Source organism: Netta rufina (assembly GCF_964035555.1).
Source record: "Netta rufina genome assembly, chromosome: 6".
NCBI lineage: Eukaryota > Metazoa > Chordata > Aves > Anseriformes > Anatidae > Netta > Netta rufina.
Window position 1 is genome coordinate 27886608 of NC_140129.1, and position 25508 is coordinate 27912115.

Sequence of the window (25508 nt, forward strand, 5' to 3'; positions counted from 1 at the left end):
TCCTCATCATTAGAAGTCCTCACTTAAGAGGAACAATTTGGTCTCAAGACTGAGGTGGAGCAAAGCAGGATGAAGTGAGTATGTTGGTGACCTGCTCAGTATTTAAGAGATCAGCTTTGCAGAGATGCTGCCTTTGTGGTTACATTGCTATTCTTCTTCCATAGCTCCTTTGTCTGCTGAAGGCTGCACTTCTCTTCCAGTCTGGTAGCACGTTTGGGTTTTAGAGGAGGAGCTGTCATAGCCAAGTCTCTATTACAGCTACCAGAAGGCTTTTAGGAATAAATAGCTCTTCCATACCTCACTCTGCCTGTGCTGCCACTGGCTTTACCAGTCACATGCTGATTGTAAGTCTCTGAGGCTGAATCCTCTCCCACCTAATTGCACAAGCATAAAAGGAGAAACGTGGCTACTTGCTAAGATCTCCTGGCAGGGCACAGAGTCTTGTTTCCCGTCTCCCTTGTCCATTAGCACATACCTCTGCCTTCACCACATCCCATTAAGGGCAGCTTGAATTTTCTGTATTTACTTCCTAGATTTGTGCTTGCTGAGGATGCTAAGCACTATCCTGAAACCACTGCTAGGAAATATGAGCAACTGAGCTCCGTGCAATGTAATCCCTTACTTCTGTCATAGAGAGCAGTGTCTCTACCACATTTCAAACGTGGCATGAATTTCAGACTCACATCTCTTACCTGGCTACTACCTGCAACTAGTTAAATGGGCTGCCACGCTGCCAGATGGGTTTGTTTCTTTCTTTGCTATTATTTGGCTCCTTCAAACATACGGAAGAGAAAAACACCCCTTCCACAGCAAAAGATGAGCTGGGATTTCCAGTCTGTGTGCCTTGAATTTAGATTCCTGGGACCTGATTATTTAGAGGTGTTTGCAGCAGCGCTATAAAGTCAGCGAGTCTTGCAGATGTTCAAAAGCTGTAAAAATCACACACACACAAGCATCTAGAGACTTGCCAACTTAAAGCCCTCTCAGCAGCTGCTGTTAGATGCAGTACTCATTTACCCTTTACTCCTACACTAAGGTTATTTCTATTTAGAATTCATATACAGCTGCTGTATTCCAGACCTGTGAGGGCCACATTTTGGGAGTGGGTGGGTCCCCTACCCTGAAAGCTTGCAGAGCACTATGTGGTGAAAAGCTCCAGATAAAAGTAATAGATTATTAGAGCACACAGCGTGTATTATGTGTTCCCAGTACATAAGCACCCCAGTCTTCCTAGCTGGAGAAATTAAAATGTAAACACAAGATGCTGCTTTGCTACATTCACATCTGGTGTTGTGGCTGGTGTTTTTCTGTGAATATTTTGAAAACAGCCAGATTGTTCAGAATAAAATTGCAAATACCACATCTGCTCCCTGAGGCCTCTGAGAGTCTTGCACCCGGATGAAGGCAAATAAAAGGAAACTGAGCAGCACTTGGTAACATATCAAGAAATATAGGAAAATATAATCATAAGCACTTTGGCTGATTTTGCATTAGGAAGACAATTGTTTTCTGACAGCACAGGTTGTATACCTGAAATCTACCAAGTATGAGATTTCCTGACCTTTATTTTATTCCATCTATGTTTGAGTAATATCATTTGCAACTCAATTATCTAACTCCCTCTGAGATGTAGAAGTGAAGGTCAATATTAGCTGGAAAATCTAGGCACGCTGCTTTTTACTACAAGCTGCTTCAGGATTTCTTTTCTAAGCATAGAAAAGGTGTGTTTCTATACATATAGCTACAAGAAATCATCACTGAATTGCTTTACTAGTCAGATGTTCTCACTGGCTAAATGTAGAATTTACCACAAATAAAAGATTTTTCATTTGTCTTGCATTGTTTGCTGACAATTTGAAGTGAGGAAGTTGATCTGTCTTCCAAATCATCTGCAAAGTTGGAATTTCTTCTTTCCTTGACTTCATCTTGCTTCTAGGCTGCAAGGATACTGGCCTAAAACCAGGTAATTTATAGATGCTTCTTTCCACTCTTTTCTCAGGTATTTCTGAAATAACCTGAAGATCCAAGATTTAAAATGTAATTTCTTGCAGATCTCTTACCAGTCGTTGGGATTTTGTATGTTTGTTTGTTTTTTATTAGATGTCTGTAATTTAACCCCCCACACTGTGTGGAATCTTCACCCGTATTTAGCAGTGATATATCTGGATAGTGTTGCTTGCTTACTGGGCTATTAATGGAAATTGGCTTTGGCTGAACCTTAGCGTGATACCTTAGGGTGATAGCAGGAAAAATTCCATGTCCACACTGTACAGTCTGTGACTGCAATGATACTTATAAACCCATATGCACAGGTTTGAATTCTCAATATCCTCTTGGTACCAGTTAGTTTTAAAATTGTTGACATCATATTAGCTGCAATTGAACCCAACAGAACACTGTAGAAATTAGAACAACCGTGCTAATGAGTGGTCCTAAATACAAGCTGTACTGTTAAGCCAGCACTGTGCATTGCATTGATTTGGTATCACTAGAAGACTCCCATCTGCTAAAATGATCCTAAGGTGTGATGAGTTTAGGGACTCTGCTTATAGATGTGGGCAGTTGTAAATTTGTGCCTGGATTCCAATGGATTTGAGACCCCTTTGAGTACAGCATACTAATATTTATGCAAAACCTCAGGATTTCAGACCATTTTCAAAACTGATAGATACATAAGGCCTTTCTCCAACTGGAGTGGCTGCAAATCTGCCCCTTGTGGTGTCTTGTTTTTTTTTTTGTTGGTCGGTTGGTTGATTTTTTTTTTGTTTTGTTTTTCTGTTTGTTTGTTTTATAGAAACCATTTTTTGAAGTCTGAACACACTTAAACAAAAAGATAGAGTAAAAAGACCATGACTGATGTGTCATTATATTTTCACCAAAATGTCTTTGATTCTTCATGGTTTTGGATACATTTTGTTGCATGCCAGAGGTAGTTCATGCATAGCGTAGTGTTTTTTAACAGCCACTGGGTTGATTGCTCTGATTTGGCTTTCCAAAGAAATAAAAAATGCACAAAATTAGTGCAAGATAAAGAATTTGGTGTTTGTTACCTGAGGTAAATAAACACAGAATGGTCACTAAAAATAGATATGTATATATAAATTCAATCAGACTTGTCTGCCAATAATCAATTTTTAAAATACTCCCCCACTTTTACCCAAAAGCAAATAAAAAAGTGAAGAAAAACAGTGACTGTACTACTGCTGCAATGCTCTACTTTTCATTTGCTGGGTAAGAAGATAATTTTTCTAGTGGTATTAGAGTGTCTCTTGTGGCAATTTCAGGTAATTATGATATAGTATGAACAAACCTGCAAAATGCATAGAGAAATGACTATGAGGTTTATGTCACAGGGAGGTTGACAGACAGGTTGTCTCTATTTTTATTGCTTTTCTATCTTGTTCAGAGACAAATATAAATTTGAGGGATTTATTTATTTATTTATTTATTTATTTATTGATAACTTGTAGGCTTTTTCCTTGAGACATCATCTGAGGGGACTGTCTCTGAATGACTTAGGAGTGGATGGATAGCTTTGCATATCCTTACACAGGCTCTTTGGAGGGGAACAAGAACCAAATGTGCAGGAGGGTGGTGGTGTACAATATGCTGATATGTATGCAGATGCAGCCATCCACAAAATAAACCTTCCCTGATTAATGATGACTCTGCAGGCTTAGGAGTTCTCCTCTGAAGTGATCTACTGAGGTGTAACAGTGACATAAAACCAATGGGGAAAAACAAAAGGCAAGGAGACAGCTCTGGCAGACTTATGAGAAGAAACTAATCTACTTCTCTATGAGTGTCCTTATCTAGCTCAGCCATACAACTCTTACTTTTGTAAAGAGCATCTTCTGAAATTTCATAAGGTAAACTCTTTAGTCATTAAACTAAAGCTGACTTTTAACTGTAGACATGAAAAAGACTTTGTAGGTCTGGGGACTGAAAGCAATATAAACCATCATCTGAACTTCCTTCGTATTCCAGTCAGTCACAGACATCTAACCTTCTTTGGCCACAAGAAATGTGTTGTTATCTCTGATATGTGTTCTGATTCTACAGTTTCTTTCTGCTTTTTCCTCTGCTAATTCTGGTCTTTACTACAAAGGTCATTGTTACTGCACTGTGAAAAGTGACAGCTGGAATGAAATGAAACTAAAAGTTATATAAACTTTATAAAAGTGAGAAAACTACTGGTATTATCACATCCTGCTTGAGCTCTACCTTCTCAGTCAACAATCCATTAAGCTGCTCATAGACTGAATAGCATATTTAAGTATAAATACACTTTAAAGTACATTGTTTGGCAAAACAAACCTAGAAATCTGTATTTATTGGTTTGTTGCAAGGACTGCAATTCTGCAGTATGATGTAAAACTTAATAATAATAATAATAATAATTTTTTAAAAAAAGAATTTAATAGTCAAGGCTTATCTGTAAAATGTATTTATTCAGTAAACTCAAAGATAATCTAACTTTGAATAACTGTTTTTGGACACAGAAATGAAGTAATTTAAATGTAACTGAATGAACCTTATATGATGAAAGAGAATATATAAAAGCAAAAACTAGCAGAGAGATAAGTTCAGCTAATAAAACTAACTTTTATAACATCTGTGAAGTAACCATTTCAGTGAATCAATATTAAAACCTAGTATTTATGACAAGATAATAGTTAACATTTTATAGTTCAATGCACTGTACAGACAGTAACTGGTACTTGAAACAACAAGGAAAGCTAGAAAACACATATTTTGTAATTTTTAGGATTTATAATTAGAGACACTAAGAGATGCAATTGAAGTGGTTTGCCCAAAACCAAAGAAAAAAAGTCACTGGCAGAATGAGGTCTGAAAACCAGGACTGCCTGACTTCTACTTTTGTATTCTTTCTCACAGACCTCTCTACTTATCTTTTAATAGAAAATCTATTATAAAATATTGAAGTAGATAGTCACTCTATCTACCCTTTCAAATAATTCAGCTCCATATATTCCATGTTGGTTAATTTGGAATGCTGGCCTCAGGGAATACCCAGAAAAGATGAGAAATAATCTGCCCCCATATTATCTGTCTTGTTGTTTATTAGCTAAAGATTGGTCTCACAGCTTTTCTTAGCAGCAGTTTTCTTACTGTAGATACTAAGTGGTATCACTTGAATGCCTGTAATGATAAACAACATGTTACTTCCTGTATCGCCCAGATACTTGCTTCATCTAAAAGTTATCTGCTGTCAGGCACAAGAAAGCACAGACAAATTTTGTGATTCTTTCTCAGTATGACAGAATTGTAAAATGCCCTATATCAATGTTCCTGGGACTTCCCTGAGATCACCGTAATAGCAACTTCTCTTCTGCATCAACCCTTAGAGTTACCAACCAAGTCCAAGAGGGTGTGGATTTCCTACTTGAAAATCTCTGTGAAGCCACTGAAGGGAAGGAGGGATGTAAATTACACAAGGAAGCTTTCACTTATACAGCCAGTGTATGAACACCAAACCATTGTAATATGTTAAAACCTGGAATTATTCTTCCTTCAGTCATCCCTCTTCATCTGAAAGGTGCTCCAGCAGGCTTTCTCTGGCAGATGGAAGAGTTAGTAGGCACAAATAAAGGAGGAGTAAAGTGAGATCTGGCTACAGCTGGACATGATGAGTTACATCCAACTTGAGCCAAAGAGTTGGAGAGATTCATCTTATCTGTCTGAAATATGTGCAGTCCAAGCCTGTAAAACAGGCTGCTGTTAGAGTCTAGGAAAGGCATCATGGAGAATGGACCATCACATCTCAAACTACTTGCCTATAGTAAATGAAAAGATTCGCTCTCACCATGGCTCAACTCACTCTCTTAGTCAGCAGAAAGTAGCAGCCCATTAAACAATGGCACTTACATGTGATGACGAATTCATAGTGAAACATTTACCTTTTGGAGATGTTTTTATGATAAAGCAGATCCACCAAATTCAACAGCCAGAAAAAAAGCTTTGACTGTCGATATTCTCCGTAGTCTTTAACTGCAATTCACATCTAACTTTACAATTCACATACTTAAAGCTCATACTCACTTTCTCACCTTTCACCTTGTCTCTTGCACCAACCAAGGTGCCTTCATAGCTCCCTGGTGCAGAGCAGTCTGCAGCTTCCTTCACTGCTTCCTTTCGAAAACACCTCTGAAAATTTTTCCTTCAAACTTTACTAAAAGTTGAGCCCCCACCATAAGAGGACTTAAATGGTCTATGTTTCTTAGACTAGAACTCAGCTCTGTCCAGCTTCATTCAATCCACATAATTTCTACAGGAATTCTGGCACCAGAAAAAAAAAAAAAAAAAAAAAAAAAAAAAAAAAAAGGAAAAGAAAAAAGAAAAAAAAAAGTGCCTTGACTTTGCTTGAATTGCTGAATGATTGTTCTTGGTTTTTTTTTGTTCTGCATCTTTAGTGTCATTACCAAAAAGGCACAAATTGTATTATGAAATCATCTTATTCACTCAATAGTCTCATCAGCTTAAGCTTTTTTCCATAAGCAATTTCTTAAAGCTAGAGATTACACTTTTTTTTCTTTCTCTCTCCTGTTTCTTCAGCTGGTCTGAAGGATAAACAGGCTTTAGAATTGAATATATTTTGAAAACAGAGTTAGAAATTTGCATGTTTATTGGTTTTGTTGTTGTTCTTGTTTGCTCCTTCTTTTTCATTATAAATGAATAAGTTGCTTTTATATAGTAAACATGATTTTTTTTTTGCCTGGCTAGCCTGGCTTTTGATATCAGAGAACTTGTAACCTTAGGTTCTTTTTCCAATTGCTTTGGTCTTAGGTCTTCTGACCTGTCACATAGGGAGATTTTAGAAGTGCTGTTCAACATGAGAAAGTGATTTTTCTTTCACTAAACTATTGAGGCTGAATTAATATACTTCCCCTGCTTCCTTTTAAGTAGTATTCATCTATATTTGGTGGGAAAAGTTGGGAAGGGAAAAAAATATTTCATGTGTCACATACAAATGCTGGCAATATATTGAAAAAAAATAAAAAAGAGCAGAGGAAAGAGCATCATGTAGTTTTGTGTTTCTACTTGCTATCAGGTTTATTTATTTCTTATTAAAAGAAAGAGTAAAAAGTGTCCATGGTAATGATACTAATTCTGTTTATAAGAAGTTGCAGAGAGCGCATGGCCATGAAGTATACAAATACTTTAGGAATGAGGTTTTCTTCCTGTTAGATTCATAATATTTCCAATGCCTTGTCACTCTGATTATCTCTGCTGACCCAGCAGTTGAGAAACATCAGTATGGTTGTTTCAGGGATCATTCCTTGAAATGCTGCTCTGAAGGAAAGTAGGAATTCAAAATTTTTACCTTCTGATCAATGTAAACTTGATAGGTGAAATAAATAACTGGCCTTGGTCAAATTATTTATGGATAGTATCCACAGGGCTGACATCAAAGAACCATTATAACACCTGAGCCTGGTGCTTGGTTACATTTGGGACTGAGAGTCTGTTCATCATCACAAGTGGTGCATGTTATTTTCACATGTTGTTTGCTTTTGTCTTACTGTGCAGCTGAGACTCTCACATTCAAATATATTGTGTTGGAACTTTCACTGTCCCATCTTTATGGATTTAATCTGATTTGGACTTAAACTGACTTATTTTATTTCCAGTTTTGCCTCTGATTTTCTACATAAACAGAGAAAAGTGACCCAATGCCTTCTGTCTTTATCTTATTTGGACAGCAGCTTAATCAACTCTGGGAATGTCTCTCTTGATTATGTTCTGAGCTGAGATCTCTTGTGAAATGTCTGATTCCAATGTGCTGGAAAAAAAAGTAGGGAGGTAAAAGACACAACAGTGTTAAAGCATCAAGTAGTCTATGATTTTTTCCTGTCACTTTGACCACAAAATGGCTACAATGAATCTCTGATGTTAGGACCCAAAAATGAGTATTCTGGAAAGTGCTTAGGTGGTCTTTCTCAGTCCACACTGCATTCAGGAGTTTTTTGAATGCAACGGTAACATTTTCTCCTCTTGTAGACTTTCTACTCAGAGATCAAATACAATTTTTTCCTTTAAAATTCCTTACCTCTGCTGAGCTGAATGGATTTTTTCCCCCCTAAAGGAAGCATTTTCTGACCTAACAGAGTTAAATCACACCAGTCTCACGAGTGATGGTGGAAAGGAAATAAAGGCTTTAGTGCTTGATTCACTACACAAAAGTTTTTTTGAAAATAAATATCCATGACCTGTTAACTTCAATTGAAATAACAACCTTTTAAAACAACATATCCACATTACATGATTGTGTATGGACAGTAAGTAGAGAATAACATTTCAAATTTAAACTGCAGGGGAAATTCAGTAGACAGAACATTATTGTCTGAATTAGAATTTATTTCTGTTATCGGTTGTTAGCTTCTAACATCACAAGTTTTGTACACACACACACACCCCCATACACATGGAAAAATATTCACTACATTTTGAGTCATTTCCTTCATCATTCAGTAACAAAATATTGTGTATGTTCCGAATTATGACTCTTCAGAAAAAGCCACACGTCGTCCTTAGTACTCCCATTCCCACACAGAAATGTTGACTGCATACAAACTAAACATTGTGAAACGATTGAAAGTTTGCTCATAGCAGATGCGAATTAATAGAGGGGAAAGTGGAGAATAGATTTTCTTTCCAACAGAACCAAGGCTGAGCAAAGAGAATAAGTACATTTGCTGTTGTTTGCACACTCTCTTAAAAATAGCACATATTCAGCCTTAACAGATGTGCAACACCTCCCCACCCCCCAGTAATGTTAAAAGAGACATTTGAGTAAAATATTTAACAGATCATTTCATTCTCACTGTAGGAAATCTTTATATGCACCTCTTGTCTCATATTGCTAGCAATATTATGCTTTTGTTTCTATATGATATATTTTTTAGGCTTTTGGGGTGATTCTTTCATTTATGTTTGGGAATTTATGATATATGGGTTAACATAGTGTCATTCTGAGTTCTTTCACTCATTATTCTATAAAAGACTCCTGGAAGAGCAGTACATCTCTTGCTTAGTATTTGTTATGCCTAAAAAATAAATTATGACAGTTATTGAATTATTAAAATCATGACTTTTTCAGAAACTGAATCTGATTCTCTCCAACACTAAGAAACTTTGCCCAGGACCCTCAAAGGAATTTAGGCATCTAAATTCCAATTGCACTGACAGCTCTGACAAGAAGGTTTTATCCAGCTCAGTTATAATGAGTCACAGATTGACAGTCTCTTTAGAATATCTAATGTATTAATCAGAAATATTTAGTGGATGTGGTTGCAGTGTTTTAACTTTCTCTTAACTGAAACAGTTTCAGCTACAGTCCTTCTTCATTCTAGATTATATGCATTAATTCCAGAATGTAAACATTTTGCCGATTTTGAGGCATCTGACTAATCTGTTTGTGTAAAAAAGGCAAAAAGTTGGAAAAGGACATCTTTATTTGCCTCATTTTTTAAAAAACTTTGTAATTTTCCTCAAATTTGTGTAAAGTTTTCTGGGTCAAATAGTTTTGTTGTTCTCAAATGACATCACATTTAGAAATTTCTGCAATTGCAGGTTTTAAATGACTGGATGCTCAGACTAGAAAATCTTTCCTTCAGATCAAATACAGCACTTCAGCCTACCCAAAATGTGTATGTGGCTGGCTAGCTTTACTAATCAGGTATCAGAACTATTTATGAACCAAAAACTATTGGAGTCTGCAAATCTTTGCTCACTAATGTGGTTTCTGATGAATGTAGATCTACTTCTTAAGTTGTATTTGAGATAGGTTTCCACGTTAGTATAATAATAATAATATTAAAGCTGAAGGACTGTGAGTTCAGCCCAGACTGTTAAAAGTCAGGATACTGTAGGGTTTTAGATAGTGTTGATTTCTATGGACTGTATTGCTATTGGTACTCATAGTTCTGTTTTTAGTTCCTGTTTGTTCAAGACTAATATGTCTGTACAAGTGATTCTCTGATCTCTACCTTATAATGTTGAGTTATGTGGGCAGAAAGAATGAACTTGTAGACCTGAGTTTAGTACCTCATTGCATGAAGTCCTTAATGTCTCATTCTAGCTCTTGTTTTGAAGAACTGTAGTGGTTTCAAAAAAATTGCTCATTGCTGTAATAGTTCAAAAAATCAGTATGTTTGCTTTAGGGTCAAGCAGCTGAAGCTGACAAGATCAGTGTAGAACTGTTGTTTTCAACACAATGTTTTTTAGGTAATATCTGCCTCTGTTTCTTAGTATGCCTCAAATACTTACTAATTTACATATAATTTTCTATCCCAACATTATCTTCCTCTGTCTGTTATTGCTGTTAAAGGAACAGTTACTTGTTCAGACTGGTGTCACAAGTCTAACCTATCTGTGCCAATATAAGGTATTGAAGACTTGTGTTGTACATAATAATGTGTATAGCTGAACACCTACTGGTAACTAACTGTTCACTGATTAATATAGCTGCTCTTCTGGCACATGCAAATTATTAGATAGAAGACATGTTTTTCTAATTATGTTACACACAAGACAGGGTAAAATATTCATCTTCACAGTAACACATAAATATCAGTCTTTTTATAAAGACCAAGAAAGATTTTCATTCTTGGTTTTCTTGGTCATGTAGTCTGTTATATGATGGGAAAAGTAGGTGATTTTAAAGAAAACGGAAAAATACGCAGGGATTTTTATTATTTTCTTTTTTTTTTTTTTGCTAAAATTCTTATTTCTCACATGTATTTGACAGGAAAAAAAAAAAAATAGCCTGGTTGCTTTTTATGCTGGTCCTGATTCTTCTGCATTGAACAGCTTCTCACATAACACAAATAATACTAGTGTCAGTAACTGCATCTATATAGCAGCAGAGATGCTGCTCCAATGCCTGCTTTGTTTCCCATTCAAAGCACCCTAGGAATCACATTTGGGGAGGCCCAAGAACAGGCTAGGGGGAGGGAAACACTATATTTAAAAGGGAACTCAAGAGTGTACTTATCCATGGGGTGGACTGTCACTGGCATTTTGTATCTCTTTTGAGCTCTTCTATGCATTCCATCTATCATTTTGCTAACCTGATTTGTCCAACATTAGGCAGATCAGCTGTCCAAATCAATCCCAGGAAGAGCTTTGACAAATGAAAACAGGATTAAAAATTAGCACAATCCGAAAGTGAGTTCAGGCCATTTACAAGAACAATGTTGATGAGTAGAACAAGGTCCCAATATACTCCACACTAAAGGACCTAACGGTGGAGGTAGATGTGCACAGAATTATCATGGATCAGGAAGGGCCAAGACCAAGCCAGGGCTCAGACATTGCCATGTGTCACATAAGGAAAGGACTTTTCTCTCCAGTTGCCAAAGAAAGTATGAGTGTTTCTTACGACATAAAATTTACATGGGACAGAGTTCTTTCTTTTCCACAGTTTAACTTCAAAAAACAGGCTCCTGCTGAATTACTAATATATTATAACAAACCATTTGAAACAGAAATGGAGCAGATGATAATCGAAATTAAATCTCTTCCCTACATAGGAAAAAATAATGTTTCAAGATAATTATTCTAGAGTTAAAATACAGAAACACAGATAGAATCTGCAGCATCTCCTGCTTTATTTCTCAATACTTTATGCTACATAGTTAGAAAACAGGAAAAATCAATCAATCATTTAAAAAAAAAAACAAAAAAAAAAAAAACCACTACAGAAGTAATTCCATAAAATAGAAACTGTCTGAATGATATCAGCAAGTACTATGATTCCTGACTTTTCTTTGCTCCTATACTTCAAATAGGTTAATTCAGTTACTTCTTCCATTCCTTGTACAGACAGCAAAAGCTAAAGGTCTGATGCTGCCAATTAAAGCAAAATCATTTTCATACTTGCAAACTAAAGGATTCTTGTCCCTTATATAGTCTTTGTACCACACCTTCACCTATGAAGATAACTTTTAGAGGCAGAAGAATAACACACTCAACAGTTGCTCAGTGTCTTTAAATATTGGTCTGTTTCTCAAATATGACTTTCACAAGGGTAACACTCCTAACCCCCTCTTAATGATGAAAAAGTATGTAAAAACTAGTCAGCAAAGATAATCAAATTCCTTTCATTTCTTACAAGTGGACAGAAAGAATTAACAGAAAAAGAGGATTAAAATTATTACACTGAATATATGTGGCTACCTAAGTACCAGGTGAAAAGACTTGGAATATGGAGCTGTTTATCCTGGCAACAATGCATTTCTGAACTTTGCATCACATTGATAAAGCGTGAATTCATTGCTCTAGAATTTCATGGTGAATCTTGATTTTCTGAATTTGTGAATGTTTATCATTGCTATCAGTTAGAAGTTATGACAATGACAGGAATTATTTTGAAAGGAAGGAATGCCACAGAGATGTTCCTTGTAACAACTTAATAGCTTCACCGGTAGATACTAAAGTTGCTATGATGAACTATGAATTTTTTATGGTGCTTCTAAAAAGTCACTTACTAGAAGTATTGTCCTTAGAAACTCCCTTTATTTATCTGCCGTTTATTTGCTCCCCATACTTGGCTTTTGCAGGGTAACCTGAAACAAGCAAGGTAACCTGAAACTGAATCAGACAGTCTGAGAAATATCAAGCATGGGGAAAAAAGCTTGTGATCTGGTGAAACTGGAAGCAGGTGAAACAGAGACATGGTACTGAAGCAGCACTTGTCATTCATATTCCAGAGCACAAAATGTTCTTTTCTCTGAGGAGGAAAGCCCGTGAGCAATAGTTATAAATTAATTAATGCTTCATGGTCTCCTAATTTTGTACCTTTTGCATTAAACAGTCATGGAATGAAATGCATAAACAGTGCTTTCAGAGATGAAGACCCACTTTTCTCTGTTTCCAGGTGAGTGCCTATCACAAAAACATAGAGTCAGGCTCTGTTACACACTATCCTATTCCCTTCAATCTTTTGTGCAATGTGGGATAGGTTTCTACAGAAGAAATTGAAAATGCCAAGCCACATTAGCCAGTTGATTAGTTCTTATTGCACTCTCAAGAAGAGTGGATTTGCATCTCAAACAGAAGAGTTAAATCCAGGTCTCTTCTTTTTCAGCTGCATGGTGTAACTGGAGAATACTTTAGATGGGTGCATATTGTTTATACTGCCACACAGTAGATCTGTCCCAAGAACATCTGCTGAATTGCAGATATGTGATACTTGGAGAAACACCTAAAGCATGGACCACAAAGGGCTGAGGAACTGGATAGGTGTGTGAGTCAGACCTGAAGGACTAATGTGCATTTTAGTTTAGAATATGGAGAAATACAATTTCAGGCAGCCAGAGATCTTCACCTCCAAATTTTGGTGCCAGGTAAATGGAAGTTTCTGAGATTATTAATCCAATTACTTTAAATACTACAAAAGTCCCGCTTCTAAGACTCCACCGTGTTATAGAGGCATTATACTCCAGAACTGTCCATGACAGGTTAAATACTGGAAGGGCGCACGCTGACTTTCAGAGATGGGCTTCATTCAACTACTTTCTATGTCATTATAGGTTTCCCACCATATACCTGAAAAGCACAAACCAAATAATAATTAAAAACAACAACAACAAACAGGAAAACAAACAAACAGTAAACATAATTTCCAGCAGCCCAAATATTTTTAACAACACCTTTTATAGTAATTGTGGAGTGGTCCCAATTAGGTGGTCCTATGATGCTAGACATTTTATAGGGAGTAGGGGCAGTTCTAGCTTAATAAAACAATAATAAACTAAATAGACTGAGAGCAAATTGTCTTAGTATAGGTCCCAGCAGCTACAGGACAAGTGTAAGCACTGAACTGAGGTCCCACAAATCCCAGGGTAGGACAGTGCACTTCATCTGTATGGACACATGTTGCAACCCAGGACATTAAGATATCAAATCATTATTAACTTTTCAGAAATTACTGTTGAGAAAGCAGCTGCAATAAAGTTGACTTTCAACAGCCTCCACAGTTGCCAGCTACATCCCTTGATAGTAGGTTTATCATTGTTTTGAGAGTGGTAACCTGATCTCTGTCAGGCAGCTGTTGTTTTTTACCCAAAGAATGGACCGTTCTTGTAGAGTAACACATAATTTGTTTAGCATTACCCATAACATTTTATGATTGCTTTCATAAAACTCCCACTTTTTGGCAGCTTTTCTTACCCAATAAAGTGTGTGAAGAAAAGAAATAAAGATAAGAATAGATATTCTACCCATCGCCAGAGGACTTGGGATGGAGGAAAAGCTTTAAATATGGAGGACCAAAGCAAAAGTGGGTGGAAGTTAATTTGTGTGAGTTTGCCTTTAACAATTTTATTTAGCCTGACTTCTTTCAATCTATTTTTATTTCTTTATTGCTCAAGAAGTGTTTCTCAGCCTACTTTTTTTCCTTGTTATTCTTTTTGTAATTTTAAACTATTGTGGGAGTCAAAAAAGGACTAAAACCGAATCAAACCAAACCAAAACAAAAAACTGCTACAGTTCTGGCAGGTGTCCCCTGACAAATTTTCCAGAGCAGTTTAAGATGAAATTTTTTCTAATCTGTTTGCTCCTGTCTTTGCTCCTCCCCCACACTATGTAGAAGGCTTGTCATAATCCAGAGGGATCCTACACATCACACTCACTGATTGATAACCTGATTCAACCCCCTTCTTTTTTCAGCTGTTCAACCTAGGAAGTAAGACTCCGTACTGAAGTTGGTAAGCCTTCTGATTCTGCTCTGGAGGTGATCTTATCTGGCAGGAAAGCAAGAGCAATAACATGTTAAATCCTGCCAGGAGTCAGACAGAGGTTGCCAGTCTGAGGTCTCAGATCCCTCTATCTAGTTCCTTGCCTCACAGCAACTTTCTGGTGTGTTAGAATTTTCTTGTTTCTTCCACATCCCTCAGGGAGGCTAATTTCATGGCTCAGTGCATCTTCTCTGTCCAGATTATTGTTTTTCCCTTCTAGATACTCAGCCTGAATTTTCCTCTTACACTAACCCCATCAGTTACTTGCATGATTAAACTAAGTGGGTGAGCCTGACAGAATGTGAGGTTGTTGAAAACCCTCCAGTTTTGGAGAGTGTGGGTTTGCAATCTGCATTTGACTTGGAGAATATTCTTCTGATTAAATTCTCTGTCATTTAGGTAATGAGTCATTAAAGACAAAAATATTTGAAATCTATATATAAAAGCAACTACTAAGGTAAAAAGGAATCCTTTACAGCTCATTCTGGAGGTGATCAGATTGTGAATTGGGGATCCCTTAAATAAATGTCTTCACATTTGTATTATAGGCCATCTTCTGGCCTATTTGAATGATAGTTCAAAAAAAAAAAAAAAAAAAAAAAAAAAGTAGAAATCCTTCTAAAATATTTTCTAAAACAGAAGTATAGTTCCTACTTTAACTGCCACAGAAAGAAAAAATTAAGGACACAGAAATCTGCTATTTACTGGACTCATTTGTTGCAAGGACCTAATACTTTTTCATCATAATGCTCCTCTCTTCCTCAATTATTCAGAGTCCTATCATCTACTCCTTAATTGGATGGAGGGAAAAACAAAGAAACCTAAAACCTTCCACTAAACCCTGCAAAATAAGATTGAATTATGCTGTATCTACCATTAGGTGCTTCATGACGAAAGGAATAAATCATTCATGCAGTTATGTCCATGTTTCTTAAATTAAAAATAAGTATTCCTGGAATAGAAGACTAATAAAAGAGCATTGCTGGGGATATCTGTTATGAGGATAGTCTTCTATAAGTGAAAGTTCCTTGGGGTATAATGTGGTTTGTACTCAGAGATTGGGATTTTTTCTCATGAGAGTTATTCATAAATTCTCCCCAACATTTTCACTCTCACTAATCTTGTAAGAACCCAGTATGTCTAAGACCATGGATGCACCATCTAAGCAATAGATCTAATCAAGGTTAATCAGCTCACTTTAATACATGAGTACATTTTTCAGGGCATCTATGTTTTTTTCTGCATTTAACCATCTCATTTTAAAAAATGCCAGAACAATGCTTTAAATATTACAAATTAAACTTAATACCTATATTAAGATCGTTGATATCACAGAGAAGCAAAAATAATTTCGGACTTTAATTGGACATCTAAAGGTAATTAATTTTCCCATGATGTTTGATATGAATATTCTCTCCTTAATTTATTGAAGTAGAAGTCTAAATGAGATGTTCATGCATTCAAGTATACTCCAATTATAAATAGAAAACTTAGGAAAGCTCAATACCATTTTTTTTTTCTTTTTCTGTTGTGTCAGTAGACTGTGACATGGAAGTGGTACGAATACAGCAGTTGTGTCTTGAAGGATTTAATAGCTGAAGCTCTAATCCATAACCACATATCAGTACGTGCTGACATTTAACATAAAGAGTTATATTTGAAACCCAAGTCCTTGAGTATGTTTATTTAATGGGACATAGCATATTTGCTCAGTGGGACCTAAGCCTTTTACTGAACTGAAGCTTAAATGAGTTGAAATAAAGGACATGAGGGAGCTGGGATAATGCTTATTGTGTCTGTGATGTACAGATCCTAGGAGGATCCATGCAATATTTCCAAGAGGTCTGTAGCTAGGAAAGACCAGACTGTTGTCAATAGGCTTACATTTGTTGTACAGGAGCCTGCAGTCCCACTGGAAAACACTTAGAAATCTGAAAATGAAAAAGGCTTAACACTGGGAGGTATTAATTATGAAGTTTCCATAGAAACTTCATGATTCTGCCTTCTAGAGAAATGAACTAACTTCATGTATTGTGGTTGGGAGAATGTAGTTATTGAGAACCAGCTGTAATTTGCTTGTATATCGTTGCACAAAATGAAGTAATGAAAGGAATAATGCAATGCAATGGTATGCAAATCTTTCCCTTTTCCTGTCATTATGTGGCATTCTTGTTTTTTCAATACTTCTGTTAGAGCGGGGGCCAAGTGGTCTGTTTAAAGAGGTATGACTTACAGGAGACTTTGAGAGATGAAAAGATGGGAAAAACTTTCAACCAGCTCAGGAGCTTGATTTCAAATTTAGGAGAAAGAATAAAAGACTATTGAGAACAAAGAAATTTACATTCCTGGGTATTCTGGTAAAGCTTTTATGCAACTACTTTGAGGATCCAAATTTTATCCCTTTAAATTGAATGGCTATGTTCATCTGCTGGGTATCTCCATGGTGGATGCAAGGCTGACAGTAATCCGGACACCGTTCCAGTGGTTGTCATCACTGTTTGAGGAGAGCTTCAGTTTCAGCATTTCTCCATCTTTTGATATCTTAAATCTCTTCTCCAAAATGGAAACATATTCTAGCAACTGTAAATCAATATCATTTCTCCATTTGGGGCTCTTCTATTACACTGTGACAGTCTACTTATTTTCCCTGTCTTGATACCAACAGTGGACAGACTTCCTTGCCTGCAGGGATGGCCTGACTCCCTTAGCCATCATGAGACATGGGGCTGGCTCACCAGACGCTACCATGTTGCTGTGGGTAGGGGACCAATCTAAGCAATTTAAGTCAGAGCTTCTGTTTTCTGCCCTTCCTGCTTTCATTAGCATTGGAATATTTTCCAGTAGCTGATCTGTTCAAAAATGAACATGGTCCATTAATTGCCTCAATAAAAAGTGACACACAGAGCAACAGCGTGGTCATCAGGGGTATCACTCAGTATCACTGTGGATATCTTTAATTCTATGAATAGCTGTAAATAATAAATGTTTTGATAACTAGTCAAGTTATCAAAGGTTATTCCATTTCCCCCAAATTGACATATTCAAAAATGCTGTATGAAAATATGCTAGTTCTAATTTCATTTACATTTCCTCTGAGAATATGATGGGATCAGCTTTTCCTAAAAACTCTAGTGTAGCTTTTATTTCTTTATTTTTATTTTCTTTTCTATTTACCTTCAGGTTTCCTCTGAGTGAATAATAAATATGTTTTCCTCAGAAATTACATGCCTACAATTGAACTTCTTTCCTTATAGGTTATATAAGAGACCATCTATATAAGAGACCATTTCTCCTATTGTACCTGCATAAATAATACCCAACATTACAGAAAAACTCATTAAGTGCTTTTTTGTTTGTTTGTTTTTGTTTGTTTATTTGTTTGTTTTCAAGACAAAACCTAAGCAGTAGAATATAAGGTAAGGATTTAACTTAATAGAACACTATGCACTTACTTTAGGCCATATTTTTTACATGCTTAAAAAAAAATAATACAATGAAATGTACAAGGTAAAAATGGCTAAGAATGATAAAACAGAAACCAAGATGACAAGGTCTGTTTCTTCAAAAGCAAGAAACAGGAATATTTTTCTCCTGATGTCAGTATTTTTTTAATATTAAATAGCAATTTGGAGTAATTTGCCAAGCAGTAGATTATCAGCCACACTTCTGTTAGAAATAAAATCAAATCAAACTATCAAATGTACTAAACATAAGCCAAAGGAAAATAAAAAGCTCCCCCCCCCCCAAAAAAAAAAAAAAAAACAGCAAGTCTAGGCAAAGAAAATGTGGGAATCTAGACATAAAAATATCATGTCATTTACATTTAAACAAGCTAAAGAACACAATGTTCTGATCAGGTAAATGCCATAATAGGATGAATTTTGGCTAGTTCAGGAAAAACAGCATAAACAAACACTCAGTTACCTTCTGCACTGTTTAAAATGGCATCACTGAGGCTATGATAGTAAATACATCATCCACATAGGTCATCATGTATGTAGAAAATGCTTACTGTCTTTAGTTATAGATTTGGATAGTGTCCATAGAGGTACAAAGAAGACCACCTAGAGGAAGGAAGGGAAGTCTGGATGGTAGCCAGGGATCTCTGAGTTGGAGAGCCTTTCCATAAAGCTCAGACAGTCCTGAGTCATGTTACCCTATCCTCAAATGCTGTTGAGTTAGGCTGATGCATGCAGGGGCCCCTGGCTCAAAACGGTCTAACCTACTTGCCATGCCCACCCTGTACACTCAGCCTCCAAGCACTTACAATCTGGTCTTCAGATAAATCAGTTCTTTGTGGTGACTCCCAAATGTTGTTCTGCACATAAATGAGCATCTCTGAAGCCACTTCATGCCATGTGGAGTTGTTTCAGGGTTACAGCGTGAGGCAGGGTCACATTTACTTTGCCTCATTCTCACCAAGAGCCAAAGCGATAGCTCCTTCCCTCACCATCTGACAACTTCATTTAAAATTTTGGCTTCATTGTAAGTCCATGGCAAGATTCCCACTGGATACTGACAGAATATGTTGTCACTGCAGACTGAAAAATCATTAGATGGTGGAGAAAGAGAGTTAATCTCAGCCTAGCACTGCAGCAATGATTGTGAAATAGCTGGGGACCGTTATCTCTTTTTGGGAATGGAAATAATTGGCACATGTAATGCAGCAAAGGGGGAGCTCCAGTCCTTTGTAACTCCTGTGGCAAAAGTAAATAAATAGATAAATAAATAAATAAATAAATAAATAAAGTATTTTAATAAAGCTAGTAATCTTCATAGCTAGAGAAACACTAGATTAGTCACTTAGACTTAAGCAACTTGTTGCAAACTTTGTTCAGCAAGTTAATAGTCTTTGGGCATGTTTATGAGGCTTTTCACACTTGATTTGCAACAGGAAAGATAACCTCTAATTCACTGATAACTGTGAAATAGAAAATGAAATTCAGATGTCTTTAAATAAACATGAATGCCAATTATCAATATCGCTCTGGAGAGGGGACAGGCTGCCTAAGCTGTTCATATAGCTGGAAAGTTTATCTCACTGACAATGGCAGAACTGAAACTATTGCTATGTTTTTTCCTGTATTTTAAAAGAAATAAATTATAGCACACATAAATTTTCAAAATAAAATACAAACTTTCTTTGGTGCTTATCCCACCTACTGGAATGCAAAATTCATTCAATGGCAAGAAGGTAATCCTCTTAGGATCAGCCTGAGTGTTTTTTTTTCTTTCTCCCATGAACTTGTAACTATCCTTACTTGTCAGCATAGCCGGACAGTTCCTTTCTTTAATCCTGTCTAATGATCACAACATTCAGGGAAAAAAAAAAAGTACCAACAGTACCAAAGCAACAACTTCAACTCTGGTGCAAGCACAGTGAAGTACATTTAACTTCATGTATTTTCACAAGGACACTCTCAGGCTAGAAACTGGCCATTTAAATTTTGATGTTTTCCCTAAGATAGGATTCATAATTTAACAGTGTTTTCAGTAGCTTGGAAAACCTTATTCAAATTACTTCGGTAGGGAGTAGGGACCATAGCTACCTCTATCTGATCTATGCTACAGGACTAATATTTAGATGCTCCAACATAAAATGACCCTTACTGAAGCAGAAAACTCATCTCTCTTGTCTACCAATTTACTTCTCTGGTGCAATCTAATTGTCTCTTGAGACTTTTTAATTTCATTCAATGAGTCCAGGCACAGTGATGGAAATGACAGCAAAAACTGCAGCCTGATAATATAAATGAACACAGCAACCAGATATGTTCAGTTTTGACTTTTGGGATGCTGGAATGACAAAGAGTAGCAACAAATACAGTGGATGGTAGATATCTTATTTTATGGGTTGCTTCTTTTTTATAAGGGAATTCCCATTCCTTCCTGTTTTCTCTCACAAGGGATTAAATTTATAATATCTCTGAACAAAAGAAGATCCGAAATTGCAGTTATCAGTGATTATTTTAATAGTTTCATCCTCTCCTCATACAGTGGACCATGCTTAATCTTTGGGCTGATGCTCGCTAAACCATAGTTATCAGTGATTGTTTTAATAGTTTCATCCTCTCCTCATACAGCGGACCATGCTTAATCTTTGGGCTGATGCTCGCTAAACCATGGGGTACATGAGGTTCTTGAAACAGAACTGGAGTCTATAATTTGTGTTAATGACATTTGATTTGGCATATTTGATTTAGAAGTAATATACGTTGTTGAAAATACATCACTAAGGACAGAATAGTGAACACAATGAATGCACAATATCCCCTTGAAATGTGCTAGCTGTCTCTCAGAGATATGTTTATCTATATTAAGAAACAGTGCAATGATTTATAAAAGACTGTGAAAATTTATTTTCAAATTTGAAGGTTTTGCAGACCTAGCATAAAACAAAATGACATGAGAGACTGATATTTAAAAAGTACAAAGGAAAATAATATATATACAACTGAATTATTAGAAATAATAGAATAGATATTATTTGGAAATTAAGTATGATTTAATTTTTTAAGTGTTCAATATGCAGAGCAGTGGCATTTACATTCTGTGGAGGCTGATGATCTGCTGATAGTGCTTCTTGCCCTGTATTATCAAAATGAGTTAATTAAGAATTGCAAGTCTAATAATTAACATGGCCAATGGATTGACAATATATTTAGCTTTAGGGCTCACACTTTTGGGTATAAAAGTGTATACAAAGAGAAACTCATTGTATTTAAGACAGTTTCAAGTGGGAATATTATTATCATAAGTTTTATTCAGATGTTCCACTTCTCTACTACTTGGAAAACCATTTGTTCATCTTGCTTCAAACGTAATAGTGAATTCTACACGATTTTCCCATGGCATTTACTAGAGCTTTGAAATTAATATGTTAACATACAGCCTGTCATAACTTTTGTTATTCATAAATTCAATGTTCAAAAATGTTCCGACTAGATTGAAAATTTGACCTCAGCAGAAATTCTACTTGAGTAAGAACTGCCCTTACTCAACACATATAAAGGAAGAGGGGGCAATCCACAGAGCAGAACCTCTGGTGACACAGGCTGACACTGGTTAGGATACAGTTTCAGGGTTTCCCACAGCTGAAGACAGGACTCTCTTTTTCTCATGGAGTTGCCAGGAAATCTACAAAATGGGCAGAGAGTTATTTTTCAAAGAAACATGGGGTATTGCATTTGATTCCTGAAAATGTCCAATCAAATGACAGTGTAATTCCCATAATACCAAGGAGGAAATAACTTACAAGTTGCTTCCTTTGGGACTCTGCATCTGATCTAAAGAAAATGCCAAGATACTCAAAAATACTGAGTATTCAATCCACACCAATGTTTCATTGTCTGTTGTCAATTAAAATGCTCATTTGTGCAAATACTGATATTTGAAATTAACCTTCTGATGCATTATTTCATTTCTGCAATAGTTTTCTAATTATTTTTTAACATGTTTGAACTTTGAGATTACATAAAGGATCTTCTCTTCAATTTTGTACAGAATAGCTCAAAAAATCATGGTGAGAGTGGAAGTCTTATATTACATTGGACCTCTTTATTTAACTTTGAGTAGGCATAGAATATAAATGGACACATTTCATGATGGTAGTTTGGTTTTGATGTGAATCAAGACATTGCTTAAGTTTGGGAAATGATTGTGAATTGACGCAGCCCGCATTCAGATAGCTGTCTTTAAAATGCAGACAGACACTTTTTCAAATCTCTGGATTCAGCTATAGACTGTCTCAGTGGACAGTTCTCTTTACACAAAGGTAACATGGCAAGGTCTGGATGACACTGACTTAGGGAATACCAAGACCCCCATGCCATGGGAGACAAATTCAGTTCAACCATGTAGGATATTCACATCCTCCAGCCTTAGGCATGTGAATGAATGAGCATAATCAGGATTTTGTCAATTTATACAAGAAATAGAGAATAACCCCACTTATAGTAAACTGAAAGCTGTTGTTCAGGTAGGCAGCATAAACATCTCATCCAGCTATCAAAACTCCAAGTTTATAGATCTCTCTGTGTAAAAACACTCTGCTCCCCCAGAAGCAGCCATATGTTTCAGTTTGAGCTGTTTCGATCCACATTTCTTTTTCTCTCATGAGCTAGAAAATGTCCATAACCTTCCAAAGAGCTTTACATTTCAATTTGTTTACGGAAGAAAAGAGATAGGATCTTTGAAAACCACCTTTGAATATTTGTTTATACAAAAGTTGCTGTAAAGTGCTAGTTATTAAATGCTTGCTGGGCTTAGTAAAACACAGATCTCTCAGAATTAAGTAGATGTGCCACTAGTAAAAAGACGTATTGAATAATAAAATGCTCAGTATGCCTACTATTGTTTTGTGTAAGTCTAAATTTATTTATAGATTTTGACTTTATAATAGGCTTCAGTGTATCTCTACTTTATGGTTTGCCAATGCACCCAGAGGGAAAGTTCATTCTAATCAAATTTAGTATCACAAAAATAAGCAGAGGAACAAATCAACAAACCCCTGGCATTGTAAACATTGTAAAAATACAGATTATTATTTTCCTGACTTTCTTCTACCTTGAAACTAATTCTCCATGGTTCAGCTGTTGCTTCCCTAACCATGCTGTCTCCTGCTGCAGCTCTATCTTACCCTCCAAGGCAGAGAGATTCTGTGCGTGGATAGGAGATATGGCCAACTGAGACAGCTCTGAGTTGTGGTTGTGTCTGGAGTGACTCTTTAGGAGACTGTCCAGTGAAACGTCTCACATGAAAATGGCTAAGAGGAAGTCCTGGAACATAAACTATTCATCTCTTTTTGCTCATCAAAAACTGTTTGAAGAGTCCTTTTATGGATAAGGATGTGGACATGGCATTTTTTCCTGTCTTTAACAGTAGTTTTGAACCGTCTATGATCTCAATTTCCTCTGGGAAGGACCATTTAATCCTCTTCAGGCTTTCTGTAACTATCATAGCATTATAATTGTTATTCTCAGGAGTTTCTATTTTCTCACATTTAGCAATATTACCAAGCAATTGGGGTGCATGCACAGGTGGCTGTCCTTGACCTTGTCATATGTCCTTGTTGTGAGAAGCTGTGCTGGTGACAGTGTCCCAAAAAGGGAAAGTCACAGAGCTGCTGGGTTACACATACCCTGGTATTTTGCTGAAACTCTTATGTTGATTGAGGAGTTGTGCATTTTCAGGAGGTGTCTGTGTTTAGGACACATGAGCAACAGCAAACTGTGTAGAAAATCGTAAAGAGGTCAATCCTTAATTATAGGGTTACTTGGAAATATTTTTTTATTCCATATATATATATATTATTATTATAAATAATGCTTTATAAAGTTATATTTATGTATTTATTTTATAGACATATCATCCCATTTTCTAAACAGAAACTCTCTTTCTGGAGTGGTTGGCTTTCTTAAAATAATCAAATAAATAAAGTTAATAAATATAGAAAGCAAATACTATCTGAAAAATATTAGTTGTAATCAAAACCCATTATGTATAAAAAATTTCAACAGAAAACATTTACCAGGACTCATAATTAGTTTTCAGTGTTTTCTCATCTCCTGTATCCTGTTTGCTTTATGCTCTCTGTACCATATTCTATCATTTGAGTGACAGACTGTATTAAATAGTGTGGCTACTGCATGTCTAACCAGCAAATAAAATCAAACCTGATTTCAAGAGATCCTTTCCGACCTACATGATTCTCTGAATCTGATGTTTTTCTATGTTTGTTAGTGGAAAGTCTCATCCTGTTCATACAATTTCACCAATTATTCAGTGTAAATTGTTGTGTGATATCGGGATGATATGAACAGTACTAAATCTAGGCAAATTTGCAAATGTATTAATCAATCCTAGGCCTCCTTTTTCTGGGTGAAGCTGAGGTGAAGCAGCTGCACCCCAAGAGCTGCCAGGAAACTGTATTAATTTAAAACAGGTTAGGTCATGATTTGTACTAGAGAATTTTGTTGTACTTGATCTTTGGCTTCAAACATTACCGTGTAATGATCACCTTCTATGTCTCATTAACTAGTAAATCATTTAAGCAACACAGGGGGCATAATTACACAAACAGGTTTTAGTTACCCACAACCCCGAGATAGTCTTAAAGAAACAAAGTTATTCATCAGAATTTGTTTTTAAAAGGTGACAAGTAGACCTCCTAGCGAGGAAACATGCACAGTTACTCACACAGAGCAAAATTGTTTTCCTTGTAATGTTACACTACCTCAGTTACTTGGGGCTGAAAATTTCCCATCTGAGAATCTGAGAACCTGGCAAAATATTGGGCTTTTTTTTTTTTTTTTTTTTTTTTTCTGCATATGACAGAAAATCTGCACATCTAATTTCTATGGGTTTCTCATGTTGTAACTCCTTTGAGGCCACTCGATACTTAGTCTTAAGAAGGACTCACAGCATCTCTTCTTATCTTCTTATGTGCATTTGGTGAATTTAGTATTTCATTTTTTGTAGCCAAAAAAAATGTCACTGGTGTGAGGAATATCACAAAACACATAAACCATAGACAGGGTAAATTTGATTCTGTCATCTTCATGTCCATGATCTCTGCACCTTAAAAAGTTGCATCTGGCTCTATTTCACTGGCTCTATTTCACTCTGTGCATGGTATTGATGAAGCAATAAAAGGTGGGTATTAACATCAAAGAACCAATATTCGAATAATTGTTTAGCTGTGTGGGAGACAGCTAGGATGCAGTTAAAAGTACATAAATTTGAAAA